At 47.1% G+C, this 22095-nt stretch overlaps 1 non-coding gene across 1 annotated transcript; it reads left to right on the forward strand.

Moving 5' to 3' along the window:
- The first annotated feature begins 13985 nt into the window (after positions 1–13985).
- Positions 13986–14073, forward strand: LOC146856859 (small nucleolar RNA SNORD16). Its single transcript, XR_014980289.1, has one exon. It is a non-coding gene; the product is annotated as a small nucleolar RNA SNORD16 (small nucleolar RNA).
- Positions 14074–22095: the final 8022 nt, after the last annotated feature.

Here is a 22095-nt window from a genome sequence, read left to right on the forward strand (position 1 = left end):
CTCTATTCACACAGGCAGCCAACTTTACCATCACGGGCACGCTGAACATGTAGCATTCTAGGGCTTGTGAGCATTACTCTATTCACACAGGCAGCCAACTTTACCATCACAGGCACGCTGAACATGTAGCACTCTAGGGTTTGTGAGCATTGCTCTATTCACACAGGCAGCCCACTTTGCCATCACAGGCACGCTGAACATGTAGCACTCTAGGGTTTGTGAGCATTGCTCTATTCACACAGGCAGCCCACTTTGCCATCACAGGCACGCTGAACATGTAGCACTCTAGGGTTTGTGAGCATTACTCAATTCACACAGGCAGCCAACTTTGCCATCACAGGCACGCTGAACATGTAGCACTCTACGGTTTGTGAGCATTACTCTATTCACACAGGCAGCCAACTTTACCATCACAGGCACGCTGAACATGTAGCACTCCAGGGCTTGTGAGCATTACTCTATTCACACAGGCAGCCAACTTTACCATCACAGGCACGCTGAACATGTAGCACTCTAGGGTTTGTGAGCATTGCTCTATTCACAAAGGCAGACCACTTTGCCATCACAGGCACGCTGAACATGTAGCACTCTAGGGCTTGTGAGCATTACTCAATTCACACAGGCAGCCAACTTTGCCATCACAGGCACACTGAACATGTAGCACTCTAGGGTTTGTGAGCATTACTCTATTCACACAGGCAGCCAACTTTACCATCACGGGCACGCTGAACATGTAGCATTCTAGGGCTTGTGAGCATTACTCTATTCACACAGGCAGCCAACTTTGCCATCACGGGCACGCTGAACATGTAGCACTCTACGGTTTGTGAGCATTACTCAATTCTCCATACACGATGAAAGCGTTGAGACAGAGAGCCTCCAATGTTTATAGTCTGCTCCCAATTTAAATGTTGCATGTCATAGTGCCTGACTTAATATGCACTGGGGGATGAATAATGGACTTATACATTACTTGAACGCTGATTCTGAACAGAATATCTACATTCAGGGCTCAGTGGTTACTCACGTTTTTGTGGGACAATTACATGTGGCCAGCTTACTTACATACCAGAGGTGTGTCCTAGATGCTTTTGATAAAATGGGTTAAGTATTTAATATATTAATCCTTATCCCTCCTTCATACCTCTTCGCCCCGGTCATTGCTTGTGAAGTCGATCCCACCTCATGACAAGGAAACAAATCAGGAAGTAAACTCAATAGTCTATCCACCTTAATGGGTGCTATGAAGCATAGCTTACCAGTGACCCTTTCTGGCCTGTGTCAACCAACTAAATCACTGAGGTATCCATTCTAGCTAGTCTTGGAACAGATAGACTCCAAAAGCTGGTATTAGGAGCCTTCCCTGACTGGGTCCGCCTCATGTGGCACAAGTTTGTCGTGTGTTCTTTGCTGTGTTTTTTTAGCATGGCAATGAATGTCTTACCATCATTGTTCAGTCTCTTCAGTGGTACAGTATGTGGTGCAAACGTCTTTGATTATAGCCCTAGTTCTGTTCCATATAATCGGCTTTGACCTTTTAAGGGACCTGCACGGCCTCTTTTCTTAAATATTTGTCCTGGCCAATTGGGACCTCCACCAGAATGTCAAGTTTGCTCTGATTTAACATTTTCTTTATTTTCTTTGGCGGGGTGGTGTTTCTTCCTTCTGCCTTTCATTTCCCGGGATCAGGAATGTAAACCACCATTTTTTTTTAGCTGTGCTACACTGCTGTCCTATCTCCTGCAGTTTTGCATTTGTTCCAGATGCCTCGGATATCATCAGTGACTCCCACGTGACCTTTTTCCAAATAGAATCCATTTTGAAATTCAGAATTTTTTTTACCCAGACTCCAATACTAGACTTTACATTACTTTTTTACAATATCTTTTTCAGTCACGTCCACAACACGAGGGGCCTTCTTCTTTGTATATGTAACCAATGGTGTTAGGACAGTAAAAGATGACTAGAGTGCATTCAAACCTTGATATCTGTGATCAACATTAGCAGCAATTGTGTGGAAAAGCCTTTTTTTTTATGTCCTTCCATCATTTTGGTTTTTTTGCTTGGGATATTTAGGCCTGGATTTACAAACTTTTCATGCAAAGTAGCAAGGCAACTTGCTGCGCTGCAAGAGAGAAAGGGGGAGACATAATTGTGCCATATCTACTAAGATACGGTGCACTCATGCTTTCTCATAGTGCTGGGACACTTCAGGCAGTCTAGCGGCAATGCAGGCACCTTTACGGCATGGTGCAAGGGTGCAAGCATTACGGGCAGCAGTAGCGTAGGAAGGGGGGTGCAGTGGGTGCAGGCCGCACCGGGTGTCATCACTGAGGGGGGTGACAAAACGGCAAAAATAAGTGTTTTTAAAATAAAAACAAATGTTTGGGGCTAACAACACTTTAAAAAATATATATATTATTTAAAACATGTTTAATAACTTCGTCTGACAATTAATTAACCTCAATAAGTCAACATAATATGTATTGATCAGAAGTGGTGTCATTATATTACAAGATATGTTGCTTTCAAGAGACTTGGCTGATTGAGGAAATAATGCTAGATGATTTCGATTGATTCTTGTCTAGGGTAGGAACAGTTAGATGCAGCCACCTAATGTGGATTTCCAATAAAATACAAGTAGCATCTCAACAATTACTTATGGGTGCTGTGCAGATAATATACAACATGTGAGATTGTCTACAGTAACTATATCAGGTAAAGATCGTGAAGTCTTCGACATTTTTAATATGTATGGTTCACCAGTACTACTTATCTGTCAATGCTTGGAATAAACAGTAACACACATTAGAGTTCATTAAAACCAACATTGAATCATAAAATATTGGTTTAGGGGGACTTCAATGTAGCTTCCCCAAAGGAAATTTTGGTGAATGCAATAGGGGCAGGGATTGTGCTTGGGGTATACCCAACCCTATCTTGTATTGGGGAAGGAATTCAAAATGCGTAAGATATTTTAAATAGCATTTTTTAAATTGCGGATTGCAATTTTTAATGGCCATAGTAGTTTGGCTATTCCAACAGCAAAGTGTGGGAAGATGCGAAGTTTGATCGATTACATTCTGAATAATACAAAGTGTTAGTCTGGTTTGCATTAAAAAAATACACCACCTTGAAGCAGGCACTAACATGGAGAACTGTTTTCATTTTTCCAAACATTTGACGCATTGCATGTGTGCTAAACTGCAAAAGCACACATAAAAATGTGTGGAATGCTTCAGGATTTGTCCAGGCTAGGAATTTGTAGTGGGAGAATATGCTGTTTGTATGTATCCTATGCTAGACAGCACACACACACACATCTTTGCACCATGGTGCAAATGTTGTGCGTGGTGCTGGGCAGCCTATACATGTGTGTGATAAGATGCTTTGTGGAATACTACAGTAGAAATTAGAATGAATAGTACATAAGGAATAAGATCGTAAGATATGAACGTTCCTGAGGTTTTGACAGTGATTGGTATGTCAGTTGCTGCCAGAACATCAGGAGAGTGGGAAGTACTGTGTTGTGGACACTTCATGTTGGAGTAAAATATTCACTCATCAACCAGTTTGAGTGCGAACCTTTATTACAAATTGGCGACAAGCTGAAGTTGTAATAGCTGTGCGCGCCCACCAACCTGAAGAACATCCAGCTACAGTTGGCACTCTCAGAAGTCACCTGGTGGAACTGTGGATTTGGATGTTTTTAGCATTTGAGTCTGGGATTGTCGGGAGCAATTCCTGGCTTTGAATAGGTCCTTCCTGGGCCATTTTGGGTGAACTTGGTGAATTTTACACACTCAAGAGGTGAGCACAGAGCATTGTTCAGCTCACGGAGGTTCCTGCGTGCATTGTAGTGGCCCGGAAGTCTTTGCTTGCAAGCCGATTCATTGCGTTGAGCACGTCCTGTGGCCATCTTGGATTGGGCACTTCAGTAGGCTAAATGTTTTTATCTTTGTTACCGTTTCAGTTTCTAATCTAAAGTCTGGGGTTTTGGGCCTGATACTTATACCACAAAATGTCTTTGTTCTCTTTGTGCAAGGGGCTCTGAGCCCGGTTCAAACCAGTTCTGGGGGGCACTCTGAAAGTGCACAACAACATCCATTGTCAGTGTGAGCCTTGGCTCAAGACATACCACAGGGGGGCGGAGCCAGCATTGTGGAAGGCAGGCACAGCCCTATTCAGATACAGGTGCTACTCCTCCCACCACTCCAAATGCAGATAAGGCCTATTCAGCCTAGTGCTGACTCATCCAGACTCCTGGAGCCTCTGTACCTCCCCAGCCCCTGTCACTCCAAAGCCAGACAGTCAATCCACAAACAGGCAGAGGCACACAGGATGGTTGAACAAGAAAATAGCCACTTTTTAAAAGTGTTTTTTTCTAATACACAATTTAAAAACCATCTTTACTAAAAGATGTGTTATTAAATCCTGAGTTCAGATATACCAAACTCAATTTTTTTATCTTATCCCTATGGGAAGACATGCTTGTAAAATGTTACAAAGCATTCCCCTTTCTGTCCTATGTGGCAAGATAGCCTTTCAATAGTGAAAGACGAAATTGGCAGTATTTCACTATCAGGACATGTTACACACACCAGTACATGTCCTACCTTTCACTTACACTGCACCCTACCCAGGGGGGTACCTTGGGCCTACCATAGGGTGGTCTATATGAAAGAAAAGAGAAGGTTGGGCCTGGCAAGTGGGTGGACTTGCCAAGTCGACATGTTAGTTAACAAACTGCGCACAGGCACTGCGGTGGCAGGCCTGAGACATCTTTTCAGGGCTACTCATGTGGGTGGCACAAACAGTGCTGCAAGCCCACTAGTAGCATTTGATTTACCAGACCTGGCACACTCAGTGCACTTTACTAGGGACCTACTGGTAAATCAAATATGCCAATCTTGGATAACCAATCCCAATAACAGTTTACACAGAGAGCATATGCACTTTAGCACTGATCAGCAGTGGTAAAGTGCCCAGAGTCCTATAGCCAACAAACACTGGTCAGGAAAAAATAGGAGGAAGAAGCAAAAGGTTTGGGGATAACCCTGCAAATAGGCCATTTCCTACACTACTGTACTATTCTATGCAACATCTTACCACAGTGCACCAGTGTAGGGGACGACAGAAGCAGTTGGCCATCTTTAACTCTCACCTGCCAGACAGGGCATACTTTCAGGCTGAGAAAGATGCATTGTGTTCTTACCAAGAACTACACCAAGGATTACAAACCACCTATTGCTTAGCATTTGTTGGATTTATCGTTACTCTCATTTGCTGGTTATGTCTTGTCCTCCTTATGTTGTACCTCACCTGAGCATAGTGTGTGATTGGTTGACTTGTCTCTTTTCACTGCTAACTTTTAGGGAACTTTTTTCTTTTTCGTTAAGCACTCCATGAGACTGCATGCTTTTATCAGCTTTTCCTCTTTTGTGTTCCCCGTCCAAATGCCACCCTCCTCTGTTACACTGTGTTGCTCTCTCAGACGTATGCTGCTTTCTCCTACTGTCATGTGTACTTCATCTCATGCCCTTTGGGTTGCTGTCTCCCTTGTGCGCTTCTTTCTCTGCCCAATTTTGCTCTCACCCTTGCTTGTTTCCCCGACTTTGCTCACTCTTACCTTCTTGAGCTGCTCACTCTTCCATGTGCTTTTCCCCGCCCCTGTGTTGCTCTCTCCCTCATGGACTGCTTTTCCTCTTCTACCTGTACCCATTCACTACCACTCCTCTTATTCCCAATTTCACAGTCTTTTTTTTTTTTTTAAATGCGCGCTTATGAGATTTAAAAAAATCTTAATTTTTAGGTTGAGGCTAGGCAGCGCATATGCGCTGTCTGCAAGACCTTCTGTAATGAATAAAACTACTTTATTTCCACCCCCTGCTTACCATTTTCTCACTCCAGCGTTACTCTTGTTTGCTCCCTCCTTACTGGTTCTACAGCCGATACCTCACTTTCGTTCAACGCACAGGAGCACCGGCCAAGTTATGTTATGTTATGTTAATTTGTTATGTTAATTTATTTCTTCTATAGCGCTCGGCTACTCCGAGGAGCATCCCGGCGCTTTGATGAAGAATAACGGCAGGCAAAACAAGACATAACAACTAAAAAAGCAGACAGAAGAGAAGGATCAAGTTTATTTAGTAAAAAGTTTATTTAGTAAAAAGCCACATTTTAAGCTCTTTTCTAGAAGCAGGGAGACTGGGAGCCTGTCTGAGAGAAAGTGGTAGTTCATTCCACTCCTTCGGGGCTAGGTAGCGGAACGCTCGACCTCCCATCCTTGCACGCCTGATAACCGGGACTGTCATTTTGGATAGACAAGATGATCTCAAAGACCTGCTGGGTACATATCGGGAGAGACGTTTCCTTATGTACTTAGGGCCAGATCCTTGTAAAGCTTTGAAGGCAAAAGTCAGGCACTTAAAAAGAATTCTTTTAGCGATCGGTAGCCAGTGTAAAGAATTCAGTAAAGCCGTGGCACCTGCTCTTCTCGGGAGCCCGTAAATAGCACGGGCTGCCGAGTTCTGGACCACTTGCAAACGGGTCAAAAGATATTTTGGTAGACCCAAGAAAAGGGCGTTTGCGTAGTCCAGTCGAGATCCGATCAAGGCCTGAACAATAATCTTCCTATGCTGGAAAGACACTAGAGGAAGCAACTTCCTCAGCATCCGTAAAATGCCAAAGCATTTACCTGAGAGGCACGAAACATGTGGCCCAAAGGACAATTCACTGTCCACAATCACTCCCAAGTTTTTAGCCTTGAGAGACACGTTGTCAGGTGGAAACAGATCTTGTGGCCACCAAGCTCCGACTTATCGGAATTGCACTTTAATCCATTACACCTGAACCACTCAAAAACCGCACCAAGGCAATCCCTGATCTGTACGCCGTCGAATGACCCGTCCCTATCACAAGTGAACAGGAGCTGGGTGTCATCGGCGTAAGATACGATCTGGGCGCCAAAAGACTCAGCGACTACCGCCAGAGGGGCCATAAAGATGTTAAATAGCATGGGGCTAAGAATGGAACCCTGCGGTACCCCTACCTCTAGTGGAGCCATATCAGCGGAGAAAGGGGGCGCCCAGATCGTTTGCCGGCGACCGGCCAGAAAAGATTTAAGCCAATTCCACACCGTTCCCCGAATGCCGCTCTCCCAGAGTCTTACAAGGAGGCGATCATGAGGGACGGTGTCGAAGGCCGCCGACAGATCTAACATTACCAACATGGCCCTTCCTCCAGAGTCGAGTACTTCCCTGATGGCATCCGTGACCTCAAGAAGAGCCGACTCCGTGCTGAAATTTGCACGGAACCCAGATTGCGTATCATGCAACAGGTCGTTTCCTTCGATGAAATTGGATATCGTCCGATGTGCAAATTTCTCGGCCACTTTCACCAGGGCAGGGAGAAGGGAAATAGGCCTATAGTTGGCATGGATGAGGGGGTCCAAGGTAGGCTTCTTGATCAATGGCAGGATCAGAGCATGTTTCCATGCCTGCGGGACCACTCCCGTTGACAGCAAAGAATTCAGAAGGGGGTTCAGCAAGGCATTTAAAGTGGGTGCCACCTTCCCCAGATGTTTAGCCGGGCACGGATCAAGTGGAGAACCTGATTTCAAGCTTGACAAAAGCTCGAGAGAAGTGTCAAGGCATAGATGTGGAAATTGCAAAAGAGAAGGGCCTAGACCCTCCCTAAATGAAGGGGGGGATGAGGGACCCACGACCGACTGAGAGCTAGGGTGGAAAAGAGAGGCTTGAATGGTTGTGATTTTACTGGTGAAGAAAGTTGCAAGCTGTTTTATCCATACTTCTGAATGAGTATGAGATGGTGTACAGATAGCTGGAGAGATGAAATCCAGAACAACTTTAAGTGAAGTCTTCATACAATTACAGTGCTTCTCTGTTGTTTGGAAGAACTATTTTTCCTTTGTTGCCCTTCACCTCAGATCAGAGACATTTTCTTGTACCCTGTCGGTTTGGCGGGTTCGTGAGCAGCTGCCCGTTTGTCACTATTTTTTTTTTAACCTGACTATAAACTTCAAGCCCTGCTCGTGTCTTCATTGCCATATGTATTCAGCGACTGTCTTTTTAATTTTTTTTAAAGTTTTCTGCTGCTGCCTTTTTTCCTGTGTCCTACCATCCCCCCACCATCACCTCCCATCGCACCTTGTTTTATTTCATTTTTCCACTGACTGCTCTCTTTCCTGTGACATACAGTCACCACCAAATAATGCTGCTGGAGTATCCAATTTCGGACATTGAGAGCATCGATGTTCTGCGTAGTTAACAACAACATTAGCCAAACATCTAATTTCCAGTCAACTCTACAACCATTTTACAAACATATTTAATTCAAGCCTAGCTGCTTTCTTTGATATATATACTTCTTGCTTTATTGATTAAACTTTATTAGTTTATAAAGTGTGGCGCGGTGGAGAAGCAGACAGGGACACAACCAACAACCTTTGAAAGGGCTTTATTAGTAAGTCAAGATTCTCAGGACAGTCTGGGCACAGTTTGTTAATGTTTGAGGGCTTCCTTTGGGGTCGTTCGTGGGCGGATGTCGTCTTCTCTCTCTTCTCTTTAGAGAGTAGGTAGGTCCTTGACTTTTTCGCCACAGCGCACAAGAGGAGGGGAAGATCTCACCAGATCGTCAGGGCCCAAGGACATAAGGAAAAAAAAGAAAACAAAATACCCTGTAAGGAGAAGGCTCTCTTTGTTTCCAATAGTGATCAGGGATGGAGTGTGTGTGGGACTATGCATCCAATACCAACACCAGTGTGGTCGCGCAGTGAAGAGCAGTTACGCACTTAACAGTATGCCGCCTAGCAGAAGTGCAGTACGGCACTCAGTACCCTCCACCCTTGCCTCTCGTGGAAGCACCGCTCCCCCTTCCACACACGGTCTCTACCTTGGCCCGAACCTTGTGGAGCCACATCCCTCCAGGGACGTGACAGGTGTCTGCGTGATGCCAGATAGGGTCCGGCTCCCTCTCTGGTTCCCGCTTGGAAAGGGTGACCGCAGGTCCTTCCTCCAGCGTCGCTTCTCCTCTGTCTTCGGACGTCGTCGGCACAGGTAGTCCTGGAGGGATAAAGAAGGTCTGGACTCGTCCCTCGGCTTCCTCCGGTTCCTCCCTCGTCTTTCACGGTGTTCCAGATGAACGCGCTCTCCACACTGCCCCTTCCGGGTTTAAGGAGAGCGGACATCCTGATGCGGTCACGTGATCGGGGAGTGGATCTGACGAGAACCAGTCCTTAAAGGGATAGTGTCCGTCTTGTCCCGGATCCGCGTTCTGCATAAAGAGGGGACAGGGAGAGAGGTAAGGGAAGCCTACTTTGGAACTCATGTGTGGGGTATGACCCTGAGGGAGGAGCGCTTCATCACACACCCCTACCCAAGCCTGTTCAGAGTCGGGGAACAGGGCAAGGCAAGACAGGAAGTCTGCGCTCCCATTATCAGAGCCCTTAAGGTGGTGGACTTCGAATGAGAAGGGTTGAAGGGAGAGGAACCAGCGTAGGATTCGTAGATTGTTCCCTTTCTTTTGACTCATCCAAAGGAGTGGGGCATAATCAGTATATAGGAGGAAGTGGGAACCCTTTAAGTAGTATCGCAACTTGTCCACCGCCCACTTGATCGCTAGACACTCTTTTTCTATTATTGGATATCGTTGCTCTTGAGGGTAGAGTTTGACGCTTATGAAGAGGACCGGGTGTTCCACTCCCTCAGGTGAGATTTGGGACAATACCGCCCCCACCCCATGTTCAGAGGCGTCGGTCTGGAGTAAAAAAGGTTTAGAGAAATCTGGTGACCTTAAGATGGAGCCAGAGGTGATAGCAGCCTTGAGGTCAGAGAAAGCCTTCTTGGCTTCAGGAGAGGGTTGCAGTAAGTCTTTGATATTTACCTGTTTCTGTAACAGATCGGTAAGAGGGGTGGCCATCTCGGAATACTCTGGGATGAAGTGCCTGTAGTATCCGAGAAGACCAAGAAATGCCCTGACCTCTTTCTCTGTGGTGGGGAAAGGGTCTTGTGCTATTGCTTTGACTTTTTCCTCTTGGGTTTCAATATGTCCATCCCCAAGGAGGTACCCTAGATATCTAGCCTTCTGGAAGCCGGCACGAGATTTTTTTGCATTTATGTGTAAGCCCGCTTCCTGAAGGGCCTGAAGGACCTGACGACAGTGTTGTAGATGTAGATCCCAGGTGGGGCTGTAGATTATAATATCATCAAGGTAAGCGGACGAGTAAGTCTGGTGTTCGGACAGTACCTTGTTCATGAGCCTTTGGAACGTGGCAGGTGCTCCGTGTAGACCGAAAGGTAAAACAGTAAATTCAAACAAGCCTGTGGGCGTTGAAAAAGTGTGTTTTTCTTGGTCCTGTGCTCTTAGGGGCACCTGCCAATATCCCTTTGTGAGGTCCAGGGTGGTAATGTACTGTGCTTCGCCTAACTTCTCGTTCAGCTCATCTACAGGGGGAAGGGGATAGGAATCACACTTGGAGATTGCATTCACAGCCCTAAAATCGATACAGAACTGGACGGACCCATCCGGTTTTGGCACTAGTACTGTTGGAGATGACCACTCACTCTAGGACAGCTGTATTACCCCTAAGGCGAGCATACTGTCGACGTCTTGGCTTATCGCCTTTCTGCGCGCCGCAGGAATGCAATAAGGTTTTTTGTTTTATAATCTTACCGGGTGGTGTAGGTATAGTATGATCTGCTAGAGAAGTCCTCCCTGGGAGATCTGAGAATAAGGGAGCAAAAGGCCATAAGGTGTCCTGTAGGGTTTCTTTCTGTTTCTGGGATACATCGGGGTTGATAGCCGATTGGTGTAAAGTAGTCTCATGGGACGTGATGAGGATGGCTGTATGCAGATCTTTGGGGAGTGGGCCTAACCACTTTTTAAAAAGGTTGATGTGAGATAACTGAGTGTGTTTGGGCGTGATTTGTATGCGGTAAGTCGTCAGGCCTATTTTGTTCACTATCTGGTATGGGCCTTGCCATTCGGACCTGACTTTGGGTAGTGATGATGGCATGAGGACCAGGACCCACTCTCCCACCTTTAGGTGTCTCCATTTTTTTCCTCCATTGTATAGGATTTGCTGTCTGACCTGGGCTTGTTCGAAGTTTGCGTCGGCAAACTCGCGTAGTTTCTGTAACCAGGTGCATAGGCTCTGGGTATAAGTGAGGAAAGATCTAGTCTTCTCTTGTGTTTCTTGTTCCCAGGCCTCCTTGGTTATTTCCAGTAAGCTACGGGGCTCCCGACCGTAAAGGAGTTGAAAGGGGGAACAGCCGAGGCTTGCTTGTGGCTGGCTTCGGTGAACATACAGGGCCAGAGGGAGAAGCTTATCCCATTCTTTCCCCTCAACTCTCAACAATTGTTTTAGTGTTTGCTTCAGGGTTGCGTTGTATCGCTCACACAACCCGTCAGTTTGAGGGTGATAGACTGGTGTTTTGATATGTGATATATCAAGGGACATGCAAATCTGGTCCATCAGAATAGAAACAAAGGGGGTTCCTTGGTCCATGAGGATCTCATGAGGCAAGCCAACTCGAGAGAAGAGTTCTAGCAACCTATCGCTTATGTTTAAGGTGGTGGGGTTACGCAATGGAAAGGCCTCGGGGTACCGTGTGGCATAATCCACCACAACCAAGGCGTAGAGGTTACCTTGCTTGGTTTGAGGCAAGGGACCAATTAGGTCCATGCCAATTCTCTCGAATGGTTTACTAATTACCGGAAGGGGTTGGAGTGGAACTGCTGGGGGCTTATAAGGGTTTTTCTGCTGGCATACCTCACACTCCTGACAGAACTTAGAGACGTGAGAAAAGATACCTGGCCAGTAAAGGTGGCGTAACAGCAGTTGAGTGGTCTTTTGGGTGCCCCTGTGCCCTGCCAAGAGATGCGAGTGTGCGAAGAATAACACCTGTTCACGAAACGCTTATGGCACGACCAATTGAGGTGGGTCTCAGTGGTTCCCTATCCTGTACAGGAGTTCGTTTGTGATCTGAAAGAGGGGATAAACAGAGGGAGTAGTCAGAACAGTTTGTTTGGCTTGGTGCCAGGCTGCTCTGAGGGTGGGGTCGTTTTCTTGGTTGAACTTAAAGCTCTTGTCGGAAAGCCATGGAGCTTGAGTCAGGAAGTTTGGGTGAACAGAGGCTTGAGGCTCAGTGCATTGTATCCTGTCCCTTAACAATGACAAAAACGAGGGGTTCTCTTGCCCTATAATTAATTGTTCAGGGAGAGTGGGTAGAACACTGAGCTTGGCCTGGAGGGTTTGCCCGGTGGGCAAAGTAATGGGCAACTGCACTAAGGGACAGACCCTGATGTCCCCATGAACACACCTGATAGGGACGTGATCTCTTGTCAGGACGATTGATGGCTCTATTAATGACTGAAGGATAACTGACTGACAACAGCCAGAATCCAGCAATGCTTTTACCCTTAACCCCTTTACCAGTACACTCACATAGAAACTGGGTCCTATTTCCTCGGTGTAATGTATTGAGCGGGGTATGCAGCTTACATCCATCGGTTCATCTTGGGGCTTCTTACAGGGACAACTCCTAGCGATATGGCCCCAGTCCCCACACTCAAAACATTGAGGTTCTTTGGTGGGGACCGGATCAGGACAGAACTGGCGGGGTCTAATGGGCTCAGGGACAGGTCTCAGGGACTTTCGATCGGACTTAAAGGAGGGGCCAAGGGACCGGGTGGGTTTTTTCGGAGTCCCATGGCAGAGAGCGGGGTTGGGCCGTATAAAAAGAGGTGGCCATGTCAACACCATGTTCGGCGGTGAGATGGTTATGTTGCTTGAGCCAACACTGTATGGGGAAAGGGAGGGCTTCTAGAAACTGTTCTAAGTAAATCAAGGACATGAACTCCTATTTCGAATTGCTCTCCGGCTTCAACCATTTATCCTCAGCGGCTTATAGCTTGAAGTACAAGGTCTTCGGGTTGTCGGTGGCCGTTCCTCTTTCTTTTCTAAAGTGTATCCTGTACGCTTCAGCATCCGTTCCCAAATGGTCTAAAATGATACCCCTTATCTCTGGGTAGGGTGTGTTGCCGTTAGCATTCGCCACCTTGTAGGCAGCTTGTGCTTCACCGGTGAGGAGAGGGGCCAAATAAAAAGGCCATTTATTCTCTGGCCAGCCTGACGCTCTAGCAGCCCTCTCGAAATTTAGGAGAAATGCGTCAGGGTCCTCCCCGGGCAGGTATTTTTGTAGTGATACATTAGGGCTACTCCCAGTGCGTGCCTGTAGTTGTAGGCGTTCGTCTGCCACTTTACGGATACTTTCTGACTGGTTTGCCATAGAGTCCTGGAGTAGTTCCCTGTCTGCTTGGGATGAGGTAATTTGTTTACCTACCGCCCACTCCAGCTTCTCCTGGCCATGGATTAATTGCTGGGTTAAATGTTCCATTTTGGCAATCTACTGGGTGTATCTTATCCCACTTCTGACACCACGTGTGGCACGGAGGAGAAGCAGACAGGGACACAACCAACAACCTTTGAAAGGGCTTTATTAGTAAGTCAAGATTCTCAGGACAGTCAGGCCACAGTTTGTTAATGTTTGAGGGCTTCCTTTGGGGTCACTTCGTCACATAAATAAAAATAATATTCTCCTTAGGAAGCTCATGAGTCCAAGATGGCTGCCACATGAAATCGTTTTGTTTTAGTCCTTCGCTCTCATCTACCAGCATACTCTGCTCTTGGAAACTGATTGTAGTAAGTGTGAGCATTGGTGGTTATTTATTCTTTTGTTTATACCATTGTTAGTGTTATGTGAGAGCCGTAGTCCCAGTGTCCTAATGTTTGTGGTACATTTGTTCACTCCTTTCCTTTTCACTGTAATCTGCATGTTTTGAAATGGCAAACCATGACTCCATCTCTGAAACCAATAATATGACAATAAGTGGCTAATTTTGTTCGTTTTAAAACGTGTGCCCCTAAACTGAAAAACAAAGTCCATCTGACATGAGATGGTGGTTGCTATGATGTTGTAATTTGCGTCAGTGACAGTTGCCTGCTGCCCTTGAACTTCCACTATGGGCTGATGATCATTTTGAGTCTGAGCACCTTGCCTGACTTGCTAAAATCTCACCTTTATCCTCAGACTTAATATCAAGAAGTAAAGTGTTTGTGTGGATCCGTAATAGATTGAGCACGATTAATGCTGAATTTCTTTATCCTTCAGGCCTGCTCCCGTCCCTTGATATTTGTGTACTCTCAAAAGGGGAGGTATTGGGAAAAAATTTCACCTTGCCTACTGTGTTCAAGACTCCTATTCGTCCAGATATTGTGAACAACTGACAACCCTATGCTGTCAGTGAATTAGCAGGTATGCAGCTTTTTCTACTTGCATTATTTTAGAATTTACGATTGTGGTGGTCGTGCCAGTTAATTTCAGAATGTGTTTGTATGTGCACAATAGGCATTTGGCGGACATTTGAACTACAACATGGATTATCAATATTGCCACTTCTCAGAATAATGATTTCTACTTCATTGGTCAGTGTTTCTAAAATCCATAATAAAAGATTAAGTTCAAATGGCATTAGTAAAACAAGTTATATAATGGGTCAAAATGTGTACTTGCCTTTTCAATATTTTTAATATTGATCAGTTATAATTCACTCTTGGTGCAAATTGGGATGCTTTCAATACTCCAATGGTACTGTTTTTACTTTTTTAATGCCGTGCCTACCAGACAGTGAAAGTTGTATGGTTGCCAGTGACCTATGAGCTTACAGCCTGCCCATTCTCTACTGTTGGTTGGCTGTATCACTCATTTTTTTACTTCTTCGATAGCTTGTTTTACTTTCTCATGTTTGTCCTTTCCCTACACCATAGCTTCCATACCATTATTTTAATTAATTGCCAGATTTTTTTCTTTCAACTTTTCGCTTTTAACCCCTTCAGTGCCCGCCCCTTTCCCCGCCCAGTGCCGGCCGTTGCATTAGCGGGCGGGGTCTATGACGAGCTGGACTCGTCATGGGCACAGCGCCACCGCGGCCCATGACGAGTCCAGCTCGTCATGGGCACTGAAGGGGTTAAGGAACTATTTCTCTTTTTATGTAAGCACTCATGAGTGCACATTTCCAGCTGCCCCCCTTAAGTTGCTCCTTCATCAGCCACATGCTCAGTGTGAGTATTACTTAAAGAGGGGTTTTGGCTCTGCCCTCATTTTCGGAGCCAGGAGTACGTTTTGATGCAACTGGAGTTGTGTGCTTCACAAAAAAAGCATTTACAAGATTTTGAGCTAATGGCATTATAAATGCCATTGAAAACCTGTAAGAAGTGCGTAAACAGGCACTTTGTACTCATAGTCCTTGCTTAAATGTAAATGTTGTAGACTTGTAAAGCGCACAGCTGCCCCAGCAACGGGGCGTCCCGGCGCTGTAGACCGCTGGGGAACCCGTCCTGGCTATCCCTGTGAGATGGTCCCTTTCTGGGTATCTCCAAGGTGAAACCAGGCATCCCCGGCGTCTGTGGGGGGCCGTTGTAGAGATGAGGCAAGCTTAATGCCCAGAGTTGCCGAGTGCGTTCCTGGTTAGAGTAGGTACCGAGGCGATATCGAGTCCGTTTTGACCCTGGTCCACGACCCTGCCGCGTCAGGAATTGAACCCTGGTCCCTGGCCGATTCTCTGCTTACGGGTCTGCCGCCTCTAACTAGTGAGCCACACCTCTCCACTTTACTTACAAGAAGCAAAGCTGTCAGTAAAAGAGGCACAGTTACTGCCAGCCTTGCTTCTGGTAAGCAACGACTATAGGTACGTGTTTACGCATCACTTGTGATTTTCAAAACACATAAATAAAAGGCATTGTCATTTTCAATTCCAATAGCTCAAACTCTCGTAAATGCGAGACCTATTGCATTGCAAATTCTTGTTTTATTTACTGATTAAATTCCCCAATGATGTACAGTGTCGCTAAAAAGCCTTGGCAAAGCCACCAGTTCCCAAAAGACTTTATCAATGCTTGTTGATAAATGTAATTCTGCGCTGCTTTGTCGCCCATTCACAACGCAGCCGCTTTGGTTGATATGATCTGCTGTGCTAAAAAATAATAAATACGTCCCAAAATGTAAGTTAAATGACTTTAAATTTACCAATAGAAAGAAGTCAAAAGCCCAAAACCTGGACATGGTTATTTTGTCAAAAGGACACGATTTACTGCGGATAACTCCCCTCCTCCGCCCCTCCATTCCAAAGGCAGCATCTGTTGCGCAATCAGGTCTGGCGTTAGAAAAGATGATTTAAACAGCACAACAGGCCTATCCGTGTAAACAGCAGATTAACATCGATAAAACAAGAGCTTAACGTCGATGTAAACGTGCAGGCCAGGTCACGCGCCTCTGCGTACCCGGCTCAGGACACTAGCCTCGGAGGCGGGGACCCGGAAGCCTCATGAAACAGATCATTTGTGAGAAAAGACACTATGCATTAGAAACCCCCGGAACTGTCTCTGTCACACTCACTCTCCTGCCCTATCTCTGTGTCACTCCTTGTGCTGTCCTAGTGTCACTTAAGATTCAGCCTCTGCGTCACTACTGTGGCCCTCACAATGCAACCTCACATCGCTCACAGTCCAGCCTGTCTCATGTTGCAGTCTCTATGTGTCTCACTCTACAGTTTCCAAATGACTCACGATACAGCCTCTATGGCCCGACCCTTTTATCACTCACAGTGTGGTCTCAGCATCCCTCACGACTCACTCCCTTTGCCGCTCGTGTTGCTGTTTCTGTATCACCCCTTGTGCAGTCTCTGGTCACTTCTGGTGCCGTCTCTATATCTGATGGTTCAGTTTAATGTATCACTGCTAGTGCGCACTCTTGGCTCAGTGTGTCATCAGCTCTGCAGGGCAGTGTATGTTTCACTCCCCATCCGTCTGTGTATCACCCGTGGTGCAATCTTTATGCCTCTCCCTCAGTGTGCAATCCTTGTACCGTTGAGGGCGCGGTCTCTTAGTGCAGTCTCTGCTTCACCCCCGTGAAATCTCTGCGGCACTCATGGTAAGTCTCTGTAGCACGGGCGGTACAGGCCTTTATCGTTCTTTTTGCTCTCTCTTTACAGCTCACTGTGCAGTCTCTGCATCGTTACCTATGCTATCTCTTATTCACGCGTTGAGCAGTTTCGGTATCACTTACTGCGCTGTCTCTATAGCGCTCATCTTGCAGTCACTTTATCATTTATTCTGCATTGTCGCTTTATCCCTCCTGGTGCACTCTCATATCACTCACTGGGGAGTCACGCTATCACTCACAGTGCAGTGTCTGATTGTGTGGCGTTCCCTCCCCTGTAACAATTGCTGTACATTCAAGGGTTTAGGGGACTACATTTCCGGCTGGGACACGGCGAGCCTTTCGGAGAGCCGAGCTAGGGGTCTGGTTTGGCTCTAAGATCCAAGGCACGAGCCGAGCCTTCAAAAGATGCCAATCTGGCAACAGATGTCACGAAGGAAACTTTTATAAAAAATAAAAATTTCTCACTGTCTCAAATATATACGATTATATCACTGAATTGAGTAACATTTATTGAAAGTATACTTTTTTTTTAAACATGACGTTCTTGAGTACCCCATGCCCAGACTACGCCGTCACCAGTTACCCAAAATGTGCCATTTTGTCATATTCTCTATTAAATGTGCTTTATTGTTATTGCAGATATAGCAATAATATTTAAAATTAGCCACACAGTAGTGAGGTTTTTGTAGAGAGCTGATCCTATAATGTATAATGCTCTCAAACATATACATAGCGAAGTGAAGGGATGGGCCACGGATTACACAGTTAGGTCAAGTGAAGAGGCTGAGATTTGAGTCCAGGTTGCACATGCGTAGTTCAGAGGCTGCAGGTTTTCCCCTTCTCTCTCCCATTTAACACCAAACAAAGATCTGTGCTTTGTGTTGAGTTATTCAAGTGCTGTTATAAAACACTGTTAGCCTATTCAGTTCAATAAATACACTTATCACACCTTATATCATAATTAGGGCTCCCGGTTTTATGGTATTAATTTTTTTGCCATTTCCGTCTGTATTTATCCATATTTATTTTTTGGACATTTTATCTGTATTTATCCATATTTATTTTTCCTACAAGTAAAAGACGCCGCTGCAGCTAGTATTTTTCCACATTTATTTGAATTGACAATGCACACATACACTTGTTTGTTATTGGTCAATACATTAATCTGAAAACTTTGCCATTCGCAGAATGTCCCAACTTATATGTTATGTTTTATCTACATTGCACGAATTCTACCATTTTCTGCTACCATTCGATTTTAGACCTTCTCTGCTTTCGAGGATTTTATCGCAGACTGGCTTCTAGTGCTTGTCAGTTTTAGAAAGTTTTAGTCGCTATATTTATCTTTTTTTTACGGTTATTACATGTCTTATAAATATGCTGGTTGTGGCTGTGAGTCAGGCGATACGCCTAAGATGGTTTTGAATTGATGGTGGTTTAGTCTGTGGGCGCTCTCTTATCCCCACAAACCTAGCCCTCCTCTGCACACCATTGTTGAATTTGCTCACTTTAAGCAGGCGGTGACCCGGGGGTGCTCCAAGGAAGTGCAGAGATCCCTTGAACAGATAAAGACCTGTTAAAAGCAGAATACTGGCAGGTGAGGCCGGATGGCAGAGTCCGCTGCCCTTCTGAAGACGTGTCTAAAGATGAACTGCGCTGTTGTGCCAGATTTGGCTTTATAAATTCTGCAACATTTGCGCACTCTCGAAGTATATCCCGATGTAAATTTGCCTAATATGAGCACCAGGAAAAGAGGCCGTAAAGATAGACATTGGGTGTGAACACAAAGATATCAGTGGCTACCCTGCATTCCGATCTCGCGCACTCAGAAAGGGCCAGTAATTTAACACCAGGAATTAAATGCAAGGTGTGGCATCTTGTTATTTCTGATGCAAAATTAATGTAAGGTAATTCCCCTGTGACTAGATATCCGCCTCGTTGCCTATAAAACAGGGTAAAGAATGCTCAATTTCCTGAAATAGATAACTATGTCAAAGCAATCTTCAAGATAATTTTGTCTCCTTACTGCTACTCACAAACATATAAGCATGAATGAATGAACACACGCACGCTCGCAGGTGAAAAGCACCCCCAGGGGGTTCCAGGTTCCCCGATTGGAGTAATGTTTATGCAGCAAATCCGCTGTTTGCTTGAAGAGACACGCGCAGAAGCGCGTGCCGCAGTTTACCTGGAAAGCACGTATCCAAACATTCCTTTTCTCAGCCCAAACCCTAATTGAAAATGGCGGAACGTCGATAACGACAATGAGTGTGTTTCCCCGCCACGTGACGTGAGGCCTCGGTGGGCTTCTCTGCTTATCATCTTTTGTAGGCGCAATTTTACACTTCATCAACTTGCGTGCTGCTACAGGAGGTGAACGTGTATTTACATTTTACTTTGCAAATTACTTAAGCGACTGCTATTGCCCCGATTACTTACCGGTAATCTTCATTACTCCGAGTATAGTCTTCCTCGCCACATGACTAACAAAGTGAGCTTCAGCTCCACAACAGAACCCTCCAAAGCAAAGCAAAAAGAGTCAGCATCCCATGCCTCCCATCCCTTCCCAATATGGCCGACCCAGTCACCCATGACCCCTATAAGAGGCGGGCCGGCCCAACCCAACTGCCTGAAACTACCAAGCAAAACATGAAGCCGATAGCCAGACAGGGAGGGAGGGATGGGAAGTCATGTGGCGAGGAAGACTATACTCGGAGTAATGAAGATTACCGGTAAGTAATCGGGGCATTACCTCCTCGTTAGTCTTCCTCGCCACATGACTAACAAAGTGAGCACATACCAAAGCCAAACGGCTTCATGGAAACTCACAAGACACCAACCGACCAGAGGGCAAACCCCAACAGGCCAGAACGAGCGGAAGGACCACCCAGGGGAGAGGCAACCACGAGCCGGAAAAACCAGCCCGGAACCCAACGACACCGGGAAAAACAAAAACCCGGACCCCAGAGACACGAGGCGCCGGCAGGAACCAGCCGCAGCAAAGGCCAAAAGGGGGACAGAAAAAAACTCCGGACCAGACGCCACAGAAAACAGAGCCCAGACAGAACGCCGGACCCACACACCAGGAACGGCCAACGGAGATCCCGAAAAGGGGCATCAAGAGGAACGGGGCAGCGGAACCAGTCGGAAGCAAACCGGCAAGAGCCGCATCAAAAGAAGAGCGCGACCGTACGCCAACAAACGACACTGTGACAGCGTAAGCGAGACTCGAACCCTTGACCAGTGAGAACCAACACGACCACAGGCACAAGACTCACCAGTGAGCAAAAGCTCCTGGAAACAAGGAAAAGGGGAGCTGACGAGAAACAGAAAGGGAAAAAAACCCAGACACACAAATGAACCCCCGGAAGGGACCGCGACCCCAAGGAGAGAACCCAGGCCGGAACAAGGGAACAAAAAGACCCAGCAAGGTGACGGAAACGACACCGAAGAGACCCGGCCACCAAGGGAACTCAACCAGGCCACCGCAGAAAGCGGAGAACCCGAAAGATCACCCAAGCACAGAAGGCAGGGAAAACAAAAGGCAGCGCCAAGGATCGAACCGGCCCCCAAAGGAACCAAGAGAGCCGCCGAAGCGAGCACCCACCAAAGGCGAGAGGGACAGGAGGGCAGGGTGAAAACTCAACCCGAGCCACGTCAACACCCCCAGAGAGCCACCAGAGCCAGCAGGCCCCGGAACCCCAAACCCAGGGACAAAAGACGAGGAAACAAGCCAAACCAGAAGCGAACGGGCCCGCCAGGGAGCAGAGAACCGGAGGCACCAGCACCCCCGGACACCCATGCAGGAGACGCATTAGGCCAGAGAGCCACCAGAACCCGATCCCCCCAGCCGAACCAGGACAGGAGCGGGAAGGGCCCGGGCCAAACCGAACCAAGGAAGGACCAGAGTCAACTGGCAGAAGAAAAAACAGCCAGGCAACAAGATTGCATGGAACGCCACACGAAAGTGCGAGTAACCCCTGCGTCGGGACCATGCCAAACGCCACAGAATCGCACCAGGCGGAGAAAACGTGTAGCCGTAGTGAGCAACACAAAAACGAGGAAGGGGCGGCTAAGCCGCAGACCCGAAGAAGACAGGGCGAGTCCAAAAAGGACCCCATAGTCCACAGCACCCGGAAATCCCAGGTGGCATCCCACCCGGGCACCAACCAGCCCCGACCCAGCACATCCGCAGAAAGCAGACTAGGCCAGGCGCAGACAGGGAGGCAATGCCGAAAGCCCCCCAGCCCCATGAAAACCCCGGAGGACGGTCAGTAACAGACAGGGACAGACCCTGCAAAACAACCGCGGGAACAGCAAAACACATCTCCCAACCACACCGAAAGAAAGGCCATAGCCTACTGTAGAGACTGAGCACCCACAGACATCGAAAGACCATGGAATGAACACCCAAACGTCAGGGTAAGAGCCTAAGACCTGAACCATAAGGCAGAGTGATACCAACAGAGCGGACACTGTCGGCAAGCCGAAAGGCAACTAAAGCCCGCGAAGGGGCAAGGAGCCACCACAGAGGGGGCTGAGCGACCCATACGCACACCGGTACATAGAAGCCCACAGCCGCCCCCACAGAGAGGGGGAGCCAAACGTCAAAACCCAAACCCCAGAGCCCGCTAGAGCAGGGTATCAAGCACAAGGCGGCGGGGGAGGGGGAAGCGCAGGGCAGGGCCGCGAGGGCCAGAAGGAGGGGGAACGAGAAAGTGAGCCCGACAAGGCGGGGCCACCACCCGGGACACCCACAACCAAACGGGGCAGAGTAGAAGGCAACAAACTGCCTGTGCGCAGGAAGGATGACAGCGGAGCAACACAGAACCGGAGGAGGAAGAGCAAGCACCCAGCCAGCACCCCCAACCACCAGGACAGAACATGCTTACCAGCAAAGAGAAGCAAGCCATGGGAACCGAGAAGCCCCAGAAGAAGGACAAAACAACAACCACAACACCCACAGAGGGACGAAACAACGTAAGTCCAGGGATAGCCGCAGCGCGAAAAGGCAAGCAGCGAGGCCAGCACCCAACAAACTCCACCCTGAAGCGATGCAACCAAAGGCCCGCTG

This window comes from Triturus cristatus, chromosome 3_2 (genome assembly GCF_964204655.1).
Source record: "Triturus cristatus chromosome 3_2, aTriCri1.1, whole genome shotgun sequence".
Classification (NCBI taxonomy): domain Eukaryota; kingdom Metazoa; phylum Chordata; class Amphibia; order Caudata; family Salamandridae; genus Triturus; species Triturus cristatus.